The following is a 19051-nucleotide window of genomic DNA, read 5'->3' on the forward strand; positions in this document are numbered from 1 at the left end:
CTTATTTCTGAGTACACAGGCACAGGATTAGAGCCTCATATTCTTTTGCCAGTTTTGAAAATAGACTAAAGGCTGAAACACTGTGCACTAAGTGTAGGAAACTTTCAATTTTGCATACCCTTGCTTTTGAGTATTCAACAGGACCTTACACCAGGCAGAATAAGGCAGTCAAATCATAGTTGCCGCTGGGTGCATAATAATTGTGCCAAGTTAAGAACTGTATGTGCCATGGACTTGCCTTGCAAAACATAAACAAGTTTGATGCTCTCATCTGTCACACCACCAGTATTGAAGTTAGAGTCAACTGCCAGCTTGGTCAGTTTCTTTACATAGAAGAAACTCTGTGTTTTGCTGATTGCTCCAAGCAGCAAAATGTCTTGGGCTGGCCCTGGCCTTCAAATTCTTTTCATTATTTGACTCAACATTTGCATTTCAATGCATTTTGCTACTGACTTTTTCTGTACTAATCATAAATGTGTGTAATAATCAGGATGCCATATAATAAGAAAGTTGTAATATTATCTTGAACTGGCTATTCCTTACCTCTTCCACCTTTTACTCAGATAATTCTCTCCTTCACTCCAGGAAACTCTCCTCAGGAAGACAGCAATCACAATAATGTGGAAGAACTGCTCAAACTGCCTACAATGTGTGTGGTCTACTCAAAACAGAGTTTCCTGTGCTGGTGCCATGCTACGGAGCATGTGCATACAAGTGGGTTTCATATTATATGCTTAGTCGCACGTTTGGAACCCATACAATTTGAACCAGTCTTAAGCATCCCAAACTTGCTGTTTTAAGAGCATTTCCCCCCCAGAATCCACATAGACTCTAGCTCTTTGCAGTCATTACTTAACCAGTTTCAGCCAAAAGAAAGAGGGACCACTCCCTCCATCACTATTTTCTTCGTATGGAAAGCAACAGGTCTGAACAGGACATGTTCCCTTTAATGTGGAAATTCTCCATGCAAGCAAGGATGCATCATTTTTCTCATGAGAAAAACAAGGGGAACACAAGCAGAAGAACTAAAAGCTTCCCTCTGATTGAACTCATTGAATCCAGTTAAGTAACACTTGAACAGGGCTTTAGTGTCTGGTCTTAACTGTAGTGCTAATTCTACCAATGAATAATATACCTTGTAGGCAGTCTGAATACAAGTTCAAGCACACTTTAACTGGTTCAGGTTCTCCAAAAGGGCCTTTTTTGTTATTTTCTGCTTCATTGATTAAAAATAGAATCATGCATTCATAATAATGCAAACAAAGATAATGCATGTAAAAATAATTTTCATCTAGTTTTGACGTGTACATTATTTAAATGGTTAACTTGCTAAAGAGCAATTTAAATAGTAGAAAATACTACATTCCTGTGACTTGTTACCAAGTAACAAACTCCTTCAGTGCCTTGCTTTCATTTTGCAGCATGACTTCACTAATAAAATGCTTCCAAAGAAATGGTTCTGTAATAAAAATGATAGTATCATTTGCAACAATAACGTGTTATCCTGAAAAACCATACATTTGCTTTAACCTTGAGAAGCAGGGTGAAAGTAATCACTGCTTCACCCCAACTGCTAGGGTCAGGATGTTGCACTCTTAGAGATATTGTATTCAGTCTATCATTTGAAGTACAACATACCTTTCATACAACAAATATGTTATCCATCCTAGCATATTACTGCCAAGCACTAGATATTTATCTGCACAGGTTAACTTGCAGAGAGTCACTTCTTTTAAAGTCTATAGATCTTTCTTCTATGCTCCTAGTAAAGAGATATTAAGAATCCTCCCACTAGGAAAATGACACAGATAAAGAGCTGAGGTTCAAATGGATATCTTATAGCCACAGATATTTTTAGTGTTTGAATTGGCTGTCCAAAGTGTCTGGCATGCCAGAATTCAGTACAAAAGTGATTATTATTACTCTGAGCAATTAGCTGGATGATGGGATGTCTTCAAGGTTTCATCAGAAGTTAAACATGGCATTTCTATGCAATTGCTGTGGTATAAAAGACGGTGCATTGTTTTTAATAGAGTTCCATTTGCCACAATATGTAAAATAGTTTTAATTGTCTCACCAAAAATAACTTCAGGAACAATAACATAGAATACATGTAATTTGAGAATTATTTCCTTTAAAAATTCAGATTTAAGGCTAGAAATAACCAAATAATCAAACCTTTCCTGATAGCTGGATATTTAACCTTGCTGAAAATGTTTATATCTCTATATGTCCTCTCCTACAAGCAAAAAAATAAAGTACATTTCAGGACATTGTTGCTCTAAAAATATCTGTGTGATGTATTTTGCTGATGGATAGGAATATATTTATCAGATTACTAATTCTAGAAAGCATTTTTTTGTTGTGTTCACCTTCTAAAGATAGAAGCATTTCTACACCTGAATACAACAATTAATCATCAAGAAGACTCAATTGTTTAATATGTCAAAAATTTAAAATATAAAACAGATCCATTATGTTCTGATTCTCTTGTGAATGAGTATTCAGTGCTGTTAATGGGAAAGGAAAGATGTAAGTATTCTAGATTTGAGTACTGTGCTGAGCAGCCTGATATGCAGTTCAAAGGAGCCACTGAAATCCAACTCAAACATGCTACTGAAAAGTTCAACTGTAACCTTGCTTTATATTCACATGGATTATATTTTACGTTCTTATTGGCATCACCCTAGCATATTATTTAATCTGTATTGTTGCTATTGCTTGGACAGGAAACAGGAGAGGCAAGAGTAAGAGGATCATGATGATAGTGGCTGCCTTTTGTGTAATTTATAGTTCACTGACTTTTAATTACTGTACCATAATCATAATGCTGTAACATAAGGATTTGCCCTACTGAAATGTGCAAAATTTGGGAATTGCAGGAAGATACAAATAACTTCTTAACTATGAAGTCCCTGTATATCTGGATAATCCACACTAAACTGCTTTGTCAGTAAACATGGTCCAGCCCTAAAACACCCACAGCATAAAACAGATTTTCAAATTAAGGCACAGCCTGGGAACTCCTCATAGTACCCTTTTCTGTGTATCTCCTCTTAACTATTTCTTAGAAGGGTGGGATTTTAATATTTAGTCAGATTGCTTTAATCCAGTCCACTAGCCAGCAATGTCCTTGAGTCCCTGACCCCCACTGGGCAATTGCCCGTAGCCCAGTTATTGATCCCTTTGTATCACCCAATCTCTTTCTTAGTGAGACCCAGGGTAGCCAAATAAAATCACAGTACTCCAAGAATTATCTATGACTGGTTTGGCTCTAAACTCATTCCTCTTGATCCTTCCTGGTACAATCCCACTACTATTCTGATGCCTAACCCACATTTTCCGAGCCAGAATTTCTCTTCTTTCCTGATGGACATTTTGTTTGCTTGTCTATATAGTCACACTGTACATCATTTCCTCCTACGTGAAGCATCTTAATATTTTGTGCTTAGATAGTATACTCATATTTGAGTAGAAGAAGACTACTGAGAAAAACTCCTGTGATTTCTGAATGGAGTTGTGCTTGGTCATTCAGGTTGCTGCTGAACAAGACTGTCATCCCCCGGGTCTGTCTCAAGCGACCAAAGTCCTGAACCGCCTGCATGCAGGGTTGGGTCTGCGGCTTCCAGTGCATCTTTACTCCTGCCGTTTTGTCCCTCACCTATCGCTACAGGGCTTTTTCAGAAGTTGGATGTATCCTTCGAGCCTGTGCAATGGATTTTTCTGGTGGAGCGCAGCGTGAACAGAACTGGCCTCACCCTTTAAACCAGAGGTTCGTCTGCTGAGGCTTTGTCAAGCATGGTGGTGACAAGCAACAGTGGTAGCGAGGTCCTCGGGTTGTAGGTTTGATTAGAGTTTCCTTCTCTTAGATGGTTGACCTTACAGGGTTAGATGAGCACCATCTGCCCGGGTTTGGGATTAGAGTTTTCCTTCTCCTAGGATGGTTACCATAAAGCTAGAGAGCCCATCCTGCCCTTTGGCGCTCTTGGTCAGACCCTTTGGTTCTGACCTGTCTAGCATGGGAGGCCCTACCAGCGGCTATTATACCACTGCCAGCATAGCTCACAATTTCATTAGGGTACACAAGCCTCTCCCTCACAACAAGGGAGCATCAATGGTGAGAAATGGAGTTGTACGTCTAGTTCAATTCATTCATTTAGGATGCATACAGACATACCAAAGAACAGGAGGCACAGGTATTTCTGATAATGGCACATCACTCTAATGCTTTCCCTTTCCCTATGGACATTTTCCATGAACTTTGTCCATGCCGCATGCAAGCTTTCACCATTATTTTAAATTAAATATAAATACATACATATTGTCTGCATTTTCATATTATAACATATATATTTGTGCCTTGTTCAAGTACCTACATCTTTAAATAATGAAAAAGCTACTCTGGCAAAGTGGTTTCACAAGGTAGCAGAGAATCAGCTAATCAACATTCCACACAGCCATTGTGTGGCAGAAAGAAGGAAGAATCGTCAGACAAGAGGACTGCACATCTGCAACAAAACATAACTGCACTTCCATAGTAGCCTCATATTTATTTACATATTACACAATAATCTACATGCATTTGTTGTTGTGTACCTTTAAGTTATTTCCAACTTATGGCAACCCTAAGGAAAACCTATCACAGGGTTTGCTGGGGATGAGAGTGTGTGACTCACCCAAGGTCACCCTGAGAGTTTTCCATGGCTGAGTAGAGATTTGAATCCTTTTCTCGAGAGTGGTAGTCCAATGCTCAAACCACTACACCAAGTATACTTTTACGTATATCTAGACACCTTAACAAGGATATTCCCTGCAGTTTTGTACTAGCTCTTTATATTTTGTTAGGCTTCTACACTTCTATGATATAACTTTTAACAAAAAAGCACACTTCTAGCCAGATTTTATTTTTAAAGGACACAAATATAGCATGACTGTCTCCCAGCAAAGCTATCTGTGAAAATATCTGCCATACATAAAGTGCTTGTAATATACTTCCAGTGATCCTACAGAATATATATTTAATCATACTGAAGTCATCTTAATTTACACCAGTGAGATTTTAGTTGTCTTAAATCCAGCTGTTTGGATTTAACTGCTTTTCTGCCCAGCGTTTTTTCTGTACCAATTATATTTTTTGCTCAACCAACATTTCTTTTCTTCATTTAAAAGAAAGAGAGTCTTCTGGCTCCTTGATGACTAATAAATTCATTACAGCAATAGCTTTTATGTCCTATGTAAAGTTTTATACTGAGTTAACTAATACACACATGTACCTACATAGATAGTTCAAGGTAGATTGTAAGTAATGAGTTCTAGTGGAAGTAAAATTCAGATCATCATCTGCACTCAAATACTCTCTCTTTTCCTTAAATTGACGTACAAGTACAGACAGCTGAGCAGTGGAGGGGGTCTGCTTTGCTTCTCCTTCTTCCTGAACAGTTAACCTGTGAAGGACTATGCAACATCTGTTTGGGCATCGATAGAGTGTGCATTGTGGAACTCCTCCTTGCTGCAGCGTGTCAGTGCCAGATACCTAGTGGCACTAACTTAGCTAGCAAGATTTTGCAGCTTTTGCACTTTGTTCTAGAACTGGGTTTCCACCCATTTTTTCTTCCTTGCCAGTATCAATTTTCTCTTTAGGCACAATCTATAGGCCATACTGTCACTGCAAATACATTATATAAGGGAATCTTATTACCTCTGTATGGCCCGATTCCAAGAAAACAAGCAGGACTTTCCTACAAGGTTATCATGATGATATTTCTGTCATTCCAGCCTCTGCACTACAGCTTCTAGTTTTCTGCTGACACAGAGCTGCTGTCCCATTTTCTCCTCTCTTCTTTTCCAACTCTCTCCAAGCAGCAAATTTTTACTTGTTTCTTGTATTATTGATGATGGCAGTGCTGGGTTGTACAGAATTCTAAGCCAGCTGTCTTCATGTATGTTCTACATGAAAGCAGGACCACTATAACTGAAATCATTAAATGCAATAACACTCTAGGTTGTGTAGTGAGGATCTATGCATTAGATATATAAAAACTAAGTAAATATTACCTGATTTAACCAAGCTGCAAGCAAAAACCCTGTGCCTTTTGGAGTGTTGAAATGTTATCCATCTCCTGTATCTTGTCTTGTATTACAGGCTGTATTCTGGGTCTCAATACAAAAGGGGCACTGAGTGAATTTCCAGTTTTGATATATACAAAAGGTGAGAACCAGGAAGGTGAAATCATCATCTGATCTCACAGCTTTGCTCATTATCAGATCCAACACCTGCTACAATGAACCTTTAGTCTAGTGCCTAGTGATTATCCTAATACTTTCTCCATCTTTTCTAGGCTGTTCTCTTCTTTCTTTTGTCAATGATTCACACATTCACTATTATTCTTTGGTTCATGACTATCCTCACCAAATGTCTGTCACTCACTAATGCTTTCTAACTACCTGTTCTCTCACAATGCTAAAAATATTTTTACATTCCTATAAAATCTACCATTTCCTCTTTTCTAGTGCCTAGTCATAGACATGCCCATCCTCATCCTATTTCAGTTCATAAATCCTAGCCTCACCTCTGTTTCTACCTACTGTTCTGAAAAATCTTGTTGAGAATACAGCCCAGTTACAGCATGAGATAGAATTGTACTAAAAGTTTTCCAGCATATGAGCACTGCATGCATTTTTATCCCTAATAAAAACAGTTATTGTTGACACCCTGCAAATCTACTATCTTCTTTCTCTTTTATTTTAACTGTATATATATTTAAACTGCTTACACATGCCAGTTTTATCACGTTTCACATACAATGTAGTTTCCCATTAGCAGTTCTATTAAACATGCATAAACATGTTATTAGTTATAACACAGCACAAACTGTGTTATAACTAATTATAAAACAGCACAAACGTGAACTTCAAGCATGGCACTCTCAGATTAGAACTGGCATCAGCATTCTATAAACTGCTGTTCACATGTGACTAGTAATAAGAACAGCAAAGTAAAAAAAATATAGAAATAACAAATATATTAGTCTTTCTTTTTTTTTTCCTCCCACAAACCATAGGAAGCCTTTTAAAAGGTTAGGAGCTACTGGGGAAGAGCAAAGGACAAGTACAAGTAGCGCTGTGGGTAATGATGCAACTTGACTCTAGCTAAAAGGACGTTCAGCTGTTGATGTGCTCAGAAGTGGAAGGAAAGTTTGAAACTGCATATTATAGGAACATGAAATGTGAGAAGCATGAATCACGAGAACCTAGATATCATAAAACAATAAATGGAATGTATAAACATTGCAATTTGGGGGAGAGCAAACTTAGATAGACAGTACTGGGACATTTTCATACCAATAGCACTGTTTCAAGCTAGAGACACAGAATCTAAATCTGGCAGTTCACAAATCTGTCAATTCATATAAAAAAAATAAAACAATAACCCACAGATTGGAAACATTCAATACAAGTATACCTCAGATAACAAAATGGACACGTTCACTGGCACTACTTTGGCACACAATTTGGTATCAGAAGTAAAAATAATATGGGAATAATAGGGATAGGATTCCTAAACAATTCGCACATGTGAAATGAAATAACCTGTCAGGTAAGTAAATAAAAACATTTTGAACCTTCTAAAAACCACTTGAAGGCTTCTTCCAGAAAGCATCCAAGGATGACATTTTCTTTTACCAGCCTCTGTTTTCCTTATGATTTCCATATCTGGTGGCCAGACTTCTAGATCTATGCTTTCTTTTCTTTTCTTTTTAACATATAATTGGTTAGGCTGGCTGATATGCTCTCCACCCCCCCTTTGTTTGTTTGTTTGTTTGTTTGTTTTTGTTTTTTTTTTTACTGTTTTGCATGCATGGTCAAGTAAAGGATGCTAGAGGCAGCTGCTCTTATCTTGCCTGTGGTAGGCAGGCACATACAGCTACAGTAGGACAGCCTACAGCAGAATCCCATTCTCTCCCAGCTGAAGCTTTGGCGGGATACACACCGCCATATAGTACGTATAGGATAACTTACTGAGGGTTATGTAGGGGGGTGCGGAAGCACCGCCCCTAACCCTAGTACGTATCCTATACGTACAAGATGGCGGCGCACCTTCTACATGGGCGCCGCCATCTTTACGTACTGGACGCACAGCGTCCAGACGTGTCGCGGTGCCTATGACGTCGCGAGTCCGCGCCAGGCGCCTCGCGACGTCATAGAGGCGCCGCAAGAAGAAGCTCCGAAATGGAGCTTCTTTTTTGCTCCGCGCGGGAGTCGCCCAGTTTGGCTGCTGCGGCTCCCGCACGGAGCAAATGGTGCCGGCGGGGGAGCGCCGCAAAGCGGCGGTTTGTACCCCGCCTTTATCACATTATTTACTGCAGACACACTGCTGCAACCTGACACAGGAATTTTGTGTTTCTCAAGTCTTCCTTCATTCTTCTCTCAGTGCTCCAAATGGACATAAAAAGACTTTATAAAAATGAATAAGCTTTGACAACTGATGTATGTCTGGCTGTATGTATTCCAGTCACACACAAAAAAAAGAGGCACCAGGGATTGCAGTAACCACGGAACCACTGCATTACTTTTCCAGGCAACTAAACTGATGCTCAAAATTCTACAAGAAAGACTTTTACCATATACAAAGTGAGAAATGTCAGATGTCCAGGCTGGGTTCAGAAAGGGTTATGCTGTAAAGATACATTGGATAATGTAGCTCAATGAAAAATTTCAAAAGAAAATCATCCTATACTTTATAGGTTATTGTGAAGGATCTGACTGTGTGGATCATTAAAAACTATGGATTTCTCTAAAAGAAATGGGTATGTCACAAGGTTTAATGTTCCTGTGCAGTGCTCAGAACTGGGGGCCACTGTCATGACAGAATATGGAGAAGCAGAATATTTCCACTTTGCAAGGGGGTCTGACAAGGTTGCATTTTATTACATTATCTGAATAACTTATACATTGAACCTATCACATGGCAAACTGGATTAGACTCTGGGGAAGAAAGCATAAAAACTGAAGGAAAGAATATAAACTATTTAAGCTATGCAGGTGGCACCATATAACTAGCAGAACACAACAGACTCCAAGTACACGTATTGAGAGAAGTCAAGGAAGAAAGCATAAAACTACAGTTACAGCTGAACATTAAGAAAACAAATATAATAATCACAGGCGCGTTACAGACCGCCCCTTTGGGGCGGCCTGTAGGCACTCCTTTCCCCGGTATATCGGGGCCTTAGCTGCCACAACGGCAGCCTCCGAGGCCCCAATCCGCCACTTTCCAGGCTGCGAGGAAGCGGCCTGGAAAGGGGTGTCCTTGGGGGAGGAGGAGAAAGGGGCCACTTGGCCCCTTTCTCCTCTGCGTTGCTGGCGCAGCCATCTAAAGGCTGCGCCCAGCTATGCAAAGCTGGAAGGAGCTCCGAAACGGAGCTCCTTCCGGGGCCGCGGAAAGGGCGCACTAGGTGCCCTCGCGCCGCCCCACTACGTCACAACCACGCCGCCTCATTTGGAGGTGGCGCGGTCGTGACATAGTCATGGCGGCGGCCATGTGGAACAGCCACCACCATTTTCTATGCGCTGAGCGCTTATTAGGGTTAGGGGTGTCCGGAAAGGATGCCCCTTTCTAACACTAGTGAGCGCTTGTCGCGTACTAGGGTGCCCGTTTGTAATGGGCCACAGATAATTTACATAACTTTAAAGTAGATAATGAAGACATCAACATGGTTAGAATTTCTAAAACTTTCTATAACTTACTAAGATTAATTCAAATGGAGATTGTAGTCATGAAATCAGAAGGAGGGCCTGGTAAGGCAGTTATAGGAACTAAATAAGATCCTCAAGTCTGAAGGTATATCCCATTTCCATCTTTGTCTGTGAATGTTGGAAAATGAAGAAAATAAATTCATTTGATCTGTGATTCTAGAGAGGAAATCTGTGGATATCATGGATTGCCAAAATGATCAGTAAATGAGTCCTAGAACAAATCACACCCCAGTTCTCCCTAGAAGCCAAAATGACCAACCTAAGACCCTCATACTTTGAACACACTGATTAGGAAAAACAATAGCACTCAGCAAAGTGGAAGGCAGTAGGAAAAGAAGGGGAGCAAATTATAGGTGGATAGACTCAATCAAGGAAACAACTGCTCTGAACTGCCAAGATCTTAAAAGAACAAAAAAGGTGTCTTGGAGGTCTCTCATTCATAGGGTGGACATAAACCAAAGATGACTTGATAGCAATTAACAACAAAGTCTTAAAAGATTTATTGGCTGATTCGTATTTTTGCTGCATAGATTTCTGAAGACAAATAGTTTTTAATTCATATGGTCTGGGGACTGCAGACCTCAGAAATCCTTTTTAGGATCAGGAATATGTGGTCTATACTCATATATAAGACTAAATCCAGTGTTAATCTCAACTAAGGTAAACTCATTAATATCAAAGAGACTTACATTAGTGAAGATTAACATGGCCCATTCATTTCATAAGACCTGCTGTAGCTGGGAGCAACCCTGAAGTTATCTCTTAGTATTTTCTTTAAAAGAGAGACATTAATGCAGTGCCTGCCTATTCCTGGCCACCAAATACTTCCTCAGATTTGTAGAACGGTCTTGTGTTGCATGCATGAATCCCTTGTCAGGAAAAAGCCACATGGGATATATAGTCACAAGAAATATAATATGTATATGAATGTATTTGAAAGTAACATGACACAGCAAAAGTTATTGAATTGTCACACAGGTGTTGTAAGTAATGTAATTAGAAGGTCCTGAAAGCCAAGGACATATGAGGCAATGACAAAGTGAAAAGGTGCAAATTGATATCACCTGAGAGTCATTGAGTGGACAGTAATGTATGATGCAATGTGAGGGCTAGATTGAGGCAAGTATGGTATGTCAATCATAATGTATGTACACGCCCAGGAGGTGGCAACTGTATAATGAATAGAGAGACAAATGTCTATATAAGCAATAATGTATGGCAATACTTTTTGTGGGTATTGAGGAGTATAGTAGTGTGAGTTTTGTGAGTAGTGAATTGTTTTGTGCATAGTGTATATATTAGAATAAAAGTAGATCTTTTTAAGAAGACTACTGTGTTGACTGGTGTCTTGAGAGCTGAACAAGAACCAGCAGACTCCAGAGAAGATTGGAAGACATCTTCAGCCAATTCTCAGAGCTACTGGTCAAACTGGTTGTTCTTCCGCTGACCAGGGGGGTGAGAGTGAAAGCCAGGAGAAGAGCTGCAACTCCCATCATCCCTAACATCCCTAGCTCTAGGCTTTTATTGACCTCTGAGGTGCCAAATACAGGAAACTGGTTGCTGCTATCAAGAATAACTTTCCATAAACATATGCATTTCAGATGTGACATGTAAAATACCACCAAGAGACAACTTCCTCTTCATGGAGACTATGATGGGATAAATGGAAGAAGGCAATTTAAACTATACAAATGGTGTAAGCCAATGAGAGGGTTGAAGGCAGACTATGGTCCCAAACACACTGCAGAAATAATCCAGTTTGAGAGCGCTTTAACTGCATTAGCACTGTGCTAGGGATTCTTGGAAATTGTAGTTTATTGTGGCACCAGAGCTGTCTGGCAGAGAAGGCTAAATGCCTCACAAAACTACAATTCCCAGGAATCTCTAGCACTGAGCCAGGGCAGCTAAAGCGCTCTCAAAGTGGATTATTTCTGTGGTGTGTTTTGGGCCTATATATCATGTATATAGTATTGCGTTATACCAAACACTTAGCATTTACAGTCAGCAGAGAATTCTCTTCCCAAAGCAGGTCCACTGAAATGTACTTTTGCTTAAAGAAATTGTATTTATTGTGTGCATTCAAGCAGTGGTGACACCAGGGGGTGCAGAGAGTGTGGCCCATACTGGGTCACCCCCCTCCGCACCTTGTTTCCCCAGCCTTGTTCTCCTCACGAAGAGAATGACACTGCAGCAACAAGGAAGTCTGAGTGCCCCCCCTGTTGCCACTGCTGTCTCCAGAGGAAGGCCCTGCCCCCCTCACCAGAAATCCTGCCACAAAAAGCCCTGTCCACCATCCCAGAGCCCTCCCTGGAAGCCCCCCCTGCAGTGGATCACATCAGGGATGGCGACGCCACTGCATTCCAATCATTTCTGACTAATGGTGTTGCTAAGACAAACCTATCACCGGGGGGGGGGGGGTTGACAAGATTTGTACAGAAGGGGTTTACTACTACTTGCTTCTGAGGCTGAGAGAGTGTGACCTGTCCAAGTCACCCAGTGGGTTTCCATGGCTGAGTGGGGGATTTGAACCCTGGTTCAATGAGCAAACTATTACAGTATACTGGCTCTGCCAGAAATACTGTTTGAAAATGATTCTATTTTTTCAATTGTGTGGCCTCCCTTGTAACTCAGAGACTTGGCCTTTGTTTACTGTAGGGTTGAATTGGATGATGGATTGGATGACCCTTGTGGTCTCTTCTAACTCTCTATGATTCTATATTTTATTTTGTCATTGCTGTTGTTGTGTGCCTTCAAGTCATTTCTGACTTATGGCAACCTTAAGATGAATCTATCACAGGATTTTCTTGACAAAGTTTGTTCAGAGGAAGGTTAGCCATTGCCTTCCTCTGAAACTGAGGAAGTGTGGCTTCTCCAAGTTCACCCAGTGGATTTCCATGCCTGAATGGGAATTCAAACCCTGGTCTCTGTAGTTTTAGTCAATGCCAAAACCAATACACCATGCTAGCTATTATTAATTATTATGAATTACTTATAAATTCTTACATGATTATATTACAAAAACATAAATATTCTGAATTTGAAGAATGAAGAATGAGTTTAAATTAATATGACAGTACCAAAATTTATGTCACCTTCTCTCTGTTGTGTAATAAAATGGCTTAAGTCATAAACAGGAAATGTATTATTTATACTGAATAAATGTGTACTTTGATCAGCTTGGGAAGTCATTAAACAGAATATGCCTTATTTATGTATACACAGTTAAACCTGTTATGATGAGTGGAACAGTTATGTATTTATGGAATTTTTGCCACTTTTCCAGAGAAAGTGTTCTCAAAGTAATATACACACAATGTAAATACCCAAAACAATATTAAGAACTTCTATATTAAAAAATTAAACATAAGCAAAAATCATTTCAACAGAAAGCAGCCAAAATAAAATAATCATCATAGGTAAAGGTAAATGTATTCCCGGTTGACAAGGTTGTCAAGTTGTGTCCAACTGTATGGGGCAATGCTCATCTCTGGCAGGATACAGACCTCCCCTTTGGGGTGGCCTGCACCTGCCCCTTTCCCCGACGGATCGGGGCCTCAGCTGCCACAGCAGCAGCCCCAGAGGCCCCAATCTGCTGCGTTTATCGAACCATTTCCTGTATTGCTATGTATTGTATATGTATTATCCTACTTGAGAGTATGTATTTTCCCTGGATGAAGATTAACCTTCCATTTTGAAGCCAAGCCCTCCCTCCAGTCCATCTGCCTTGGTCCAGGCCTTGGAGGTAGAGAGGAACTGCTGGACCTCTTACCCTTTCCCTCCACCACTCCCTTCTCCTTCTGTGTCATGCCTTTTTAAATTGTAAACCCGAGGGCAGGGAACCGTCTAACTAAAAAGATTGCATGTACAGTGCTGTGTAAATTTACAGCGCTTCATAAATAAATTTACAGCACTTCATACATAAAGGTTAATAATAATAAAAATAACAAAGGCCTGGATGGGTGGATGACCATATGAATGGAGAAGGGCAATTAAAAATGTGGTGTGTGCAGGCTGAGAACTAGAAAGGAGATCTAATAAACTGGCTAAGAGCATCCTCATGAGCTGTGTGTTAACCAGTGTTGTAATATATGTAGTGTGCCAGGAAGCCATTGTTACAATTGAACTTGTCATCTTATCTCCATACCCCCAAGTATTGCACAAGTTTTCCAACATGTGTGCCTGCCATCCTTATCTCTTTTATAGTAGTTTAGAAAATATCAGGCTGTTTCTATCTTACGAATGTATTTCTTTAATAAATATTCCTCCTGTTGAGAATTTTAAACTTATTTTGGCTTCCATTTGGTTCTTTTAAATGCAATTTCCTAAAATGGGCTCTTCTGCTGTTGCTAGAGTAAAGACTTTAGCAGGCCTTTCTTTCCAATAATAATCTCTCTACATCCACCCCCTCTAACGGACTCAAAGTAAGGGCTTCCATTGTAGTACAAAAGTAGAAAAGCATGCTGAGTTATCAGAATTACTGTTACACTACCAATTGTATTCTTTTTTTCTAATTTCAAATGCAAAACCTTTAGAGGAACAACTCTAAAGGAAGAAAGAACAATACTAAACACATTTAAGCAGAAGTACTTCCAATTCACTTAATTTGCCACTATGAATAAACCCAGAATAGAGAGTGGGCTATTCTGGTAAATCAACAGGAAGACTCCAAAGTCTCATCCAGCAATTCATCAACACTAATATTGTCAGCAGTTGATACTGTGACAATACACACTTTCTTGCTAGCAGTGTTTACAAGATTAAGGCTGCCTGCTCTCCACATTGGGAGACTGCTCTGCCTCCATCTCTTAAGCAGGTCCTCGTTCGGCCCTCTCTTCCCTGTTTCCTTTCCCTGTTCTTTTGCCTTTAGTAAATGGCCCCATATTTCCCACTCCCCTTCCCTAGCATATTCACTTTTTTCTCTTTTCTTTGCAAATTATCATCAATATCATTTGTTTCTGGTTCTTCCTATAATTTAATATTTGCAGTATTTATATGCAACATACTAGTATATTCTCAAGATGGTTTGTAACAGATTTAAAATACAATGCAACAGACAAGTCACTGAGCAGGAGTAAAGATGTATATAAATTTCCTGCCACACTCCAGATGTTTCAGCTCCCATTCTACAGCTGACTTCTGGGCCACAGCTGGCCTCATAGGAAACTGTATTGGCCCATAAATTGCTGCTGGAGCAGTCGGATGCCAGTTTCTCACAGGGTGAAGTTTCTCACAGTTTGTTTGTAATGGCAGACACAAGAGGTGCCATGGATACAATGCTGCATAGCAGTCTGCCTCCAGTGCACATGTTGTAACTGCAACTCTGCTGTTGACTTTCTAGACCACAACAGGTCTCAATGGAAACAGCCCTTCCCAGATATAGCTACTGCCATCTATCAAACCTTCTGATAGAACAACAGAAGCACTGAGGCAGCAAAAGTGTTTACAAAGCAATAGTGTTAAACTACAACAGACAATTATGCAAGGACTTTTGTAGTCTTGCACAGGGAAATATTCAAGACTTGTGGAAGCAAAACAGTAATGACAGTGGTACCAGGCTGCCCTCCTCCCTCCAGAGGCTGACCACTTCACTAGCAATTTTTCAGATCACACTGCCCAGACAATACAAAAATAACCAGTTTGAAGCTGACCTCCAGAGGATGACACACAACTGCCTCCTCCTTCCATTATTGCTATCATGTGCCATTGCCCCAATTGTGTTTTCTTCTCTTTCACCTCTCACCAGTGCTACCACTGTTCCACACATTTGTTCACCTCTGCCTTTTCTTCTTGTGATGAACAAGGGATGGGATTATTGCCACCACTTACTTCTATGATGCCATATAACTATACTGGCAGAAGGTTCCTCTCCACCAGAATTTTTAGTCATCAACACGCTTGTAGAAAGCACAGGATGAGTCCTTCCTGAATCTTTGTTCGTGAAGTAAAGCCAGAGATATATTTTCAGCTAATAATATGGTGTCATAGATAGTGCAAATTGTTAATGTTCCTCCTTCAGGTTTTCACACCTCCTTTCTCAGAGTTTAAACTCATTTTCCGTATGACATGTGTCATGTATAAATTGAATGGACAGGGTGATCAAACATAACCTTGCCTGACCCCTTACCAATTGGAGACTTAGGCCTGGGACAGACTGCCCCAAAAGGATGGCCTGCCAGCGGCCTATTTCCCTCAGGAAGGAAGCCCAAGGCGCCAAACCACAATGTTTCCGGGTTCTTTTTAAGGCACCAGAGTGATGCCGCCACTCTGGGATGCTGCCATTAGTACACCACCACTAGTACGCCACCACTCCATACTAGGGTTATGGACCATGCAGTTGGTGCATGGTCACTAACCCTAGTATTGTTGCCGCCCCTTTCGACCCATCTGTCTCGGGCCTATATTTGGTCCTGATGGTGGCTACTTTTCCTGAGTATAGGTTACACATGAGGACAATCAAATGTTACAGCACATCCATTTCTTTCAGAGCAAACCATGGTTTTTCATGACTTACATAACCAAAGGCTTTTCTAAAATAGATGATGCACAGTCTGTTTTTCTTCTAGGAGTTTTGTGCATTCCATTAGGCAACATATGTTTGCAATACAATCTCTAGTGCATCTTTCTTTTCTTAGTCCAGTTTCTGCACCTGGCATTTCTCTACCCAGGTATGGTAAAAGCTTTAGTGATAACACCTTGAGCATCTCCAATCCATTTGTTCAGTTTTCCATACTTGCTGGCAGATTTGTTTTATTTTCCATATTTTTTGCAGATTTTATTTTATTTTATTTAGAATTTGAATGAATTCCATATAAGCTGAAACAGCTCTGTTACTTTGCCATCTGTTCCTGGTGATTTATTTCTCCAAAATGGTTTGAGAGAAGCTTCCATTTTTTTAAAAAAATTGTGGGTCCATTGCCAAAAATGCCCTTCCTTGAAGGAATCTATCATCCTTTCATTTCTTTTATATAGTTCTTCAGTTAGTGCTTCTATAGTCTTTCCAAGCTCCTCTCAGTGTTTTTTTTTTATTTTGCTTAACATTTCTATTTCCTTCTCCTTCATTTAAGCAAATAAATCCCAGAGGAACACTCCCATTTCCCATACAAACAAGACAATACCATCCCATTCACTGTAAATTGCCTTAAGTATCCTGAATTTTGGTCAGATCTGCTCCATCTTGAGATAGAAATTATAACTTACTGAAACCATAAATCTGAAATAATATTTTAATATATTTATGAATGTATTTAAAGGCTCCCTTTCAGGTTCAATCTTCCTGAGGTGGCTTACAACATATTAAAAGATAAAATGTAATTATACCTTATTATAGCTCATTAGATCACACTCTAAAAATATTATGATAGCTGCAGTTTTAAAAATCAGCCAAATAAAACAGTATAAATATAAAAAAGAAGCAACAAATAATAAAATTAAACCAGCAGCAGCTAAATGCAGAGTATTAAAATGCAAATTAAAAGCAGACTGAAACAACAAGAACTCTTCAAAGTCCATTTAAAGGTCAGGGGATCTATGTACCTACCGAAAGTGCGAGTTCTAAATATCTGGGACTGTAATGTTTGTGACACTTCCATTCCATTTTTTTCCAGGATTTTTTAAGCCCCTAGGCTAAGCACAGATAACCAGGATAAATACTATTAACAGCAAGCCAAGTGATGAACAGGATGTAAGAAAGGAATTCAGCATCTTTAATGTTCTGTGTGAAGCCAGATCCTTATTTTCAAAAGTCCCAGTGCTCTGGAGATTATCAGATGGGGGATGTCCCGTTATTTCAGTAGCTGGAGAAGTTCACAGTTAGGTGTCTCCAGAAAGAACTATCACCATCTACAATCAAAAGCACAAAGTTAACAATTTTGCAGGCTTGACCTTAATTCATTTATTAATTAAAACATGCCTGCCCCCATTTTTATTTGTGTCATTTGCCCACTCCCCTAGATACACTTTCAATTCTGTAACTCTGTTTCTTTCCCCAGAAGATTACCATAGGACACACATCACTGCATTCCTGAGCCAAGTAATTATTTCTCATTTGAACCACCAGTAGCTCTTAGATACAATACTGTACCTCCCATCATTCCCAACAAACGATTATTTTATAACTCTTAAACTATATATCTCTGTAACACCCAATCAGCTATAATACTACAACAACCAATTTATAGAATCCATTTTATGGCAGACTGCCGGATTCTGACAACTGAACTATTTACTACGGAAATGCTGCTGCAACCCACTACTGACGGTCTGTTTCTCCAGCCCTCCTTCACCATCTTCTTCATGCTGAATTTGCTAGAAAGCTTCCACCTAGACAGGGAATGAAAAGAAAAAAAGATGCTGGGCTGACATAAAAAGACTTTATTTAAAAAAAAAAAGGAGCTTACCTATCAGAGGCTTTGTTAACTGAGGTACGTAAACTGTATATAAAGCTAACGGTACACTTGGGTCTTGCATGTGAACTTTGGTTTGAACTGTTGGAAAAGTTATTTCTTGAATTGACAGAAGATAATCTTGCCATCAGATATGACTTCATTTTACAGTCAGTGAAGTTCACTAAGTTTTCATAGGTCCAGCACAGCAGCGTTTGGAAAATGTTATGAAAAACATTGTGGGTAACCAAAGTAGCATTTTTACCAAGTACTTTAAACCATATAAAATATTTATTTATTTTCTCCATTAATATGTTATCTTTCTTCTGATGTGGGTTTCAACGCAGCTCACAAAGCTGAAACTAGATCAACTAAAACTTTAACAATAAATATTACAGCATAATTAAGAATCATCACATTAAAACTATTTTTAAATATAAAAACATTAAAAAAACATAACAAAGTTAAAAATAGAGCACACAAACCCATAAAAAGCTCCCTGCAAGCAACTACTCATTAACAGCCTCTTTGAATAAAAAAGGTCTTCATCACTGGCAAAAAGAAAGGGAGAGCCACCTAGCCATCTGCGGAAGGGCCAGCATGGTTTGAGCATTGGACTAGGATACTGACAGACCAGGGTTCAAATCCTGCCTCGGCCATGGAAACCTAGTGAGTGACCTTGGGCAAGTCATTCAATGGCAATCCCCCTCTGAAGAACTTTGCTGAGAAAACCCTGTGATAGGGTGGCTGTAAGTTGGAAACTACTTGAAGAAGGCATACAACAACAACAACAACAACAACAACAACAACGAACAATTCTTAGGGTCAAATAGTTTATGTCTGTTAAATAACTTTTAGAACTATGCCGATGCTTGAACCTAATGTATCAAAGGGCTTTCCAAAACTTGGCCAGA

The 19051-nt window shown here is 39.6% G+C and overlaps 1 long non-coding RNA gene across 1 annotated transcript; it reads right to left on the bottom strand.

Moving 5' to 3' along the window:
- Nucleotides 1–1947: 1947 nt before the first annotated feature.
- LOC121924147 lies at nucleotides 1948–18072 on the bottom strand. The gene is made up of 3 exons (XR_006102536.1): nucleotides 18013–18072; nucleotides 17294–17595; nucleotides 1948–1998 (listed from the first exon to the last, which is right to left on the bottom strand). It is a non-coding gene; the product is annotated as an uncharacterized LOC121924147 (long non-coding RNA).
- Nucleotides 18073–19051: the final 979 nt, after the last annotated feature.

Source organism: Sceloporus undulatus, chromosome 2 (assembly GCF_019175285.1).
Source record: "Sceloporus undulatus isolate JIND9_A2432 ecotype Alabama chromosome 2, SceUnd_v1.1, whole genome shotgun sequence".
Taxonomy (NCBI): domain Eukaryota; kingdom Metazoa; phylum Chordata; class Lepidosauria; order Squamata; family Phrynosomatidae; genus Sceloporus; species Sceloporus undulatus.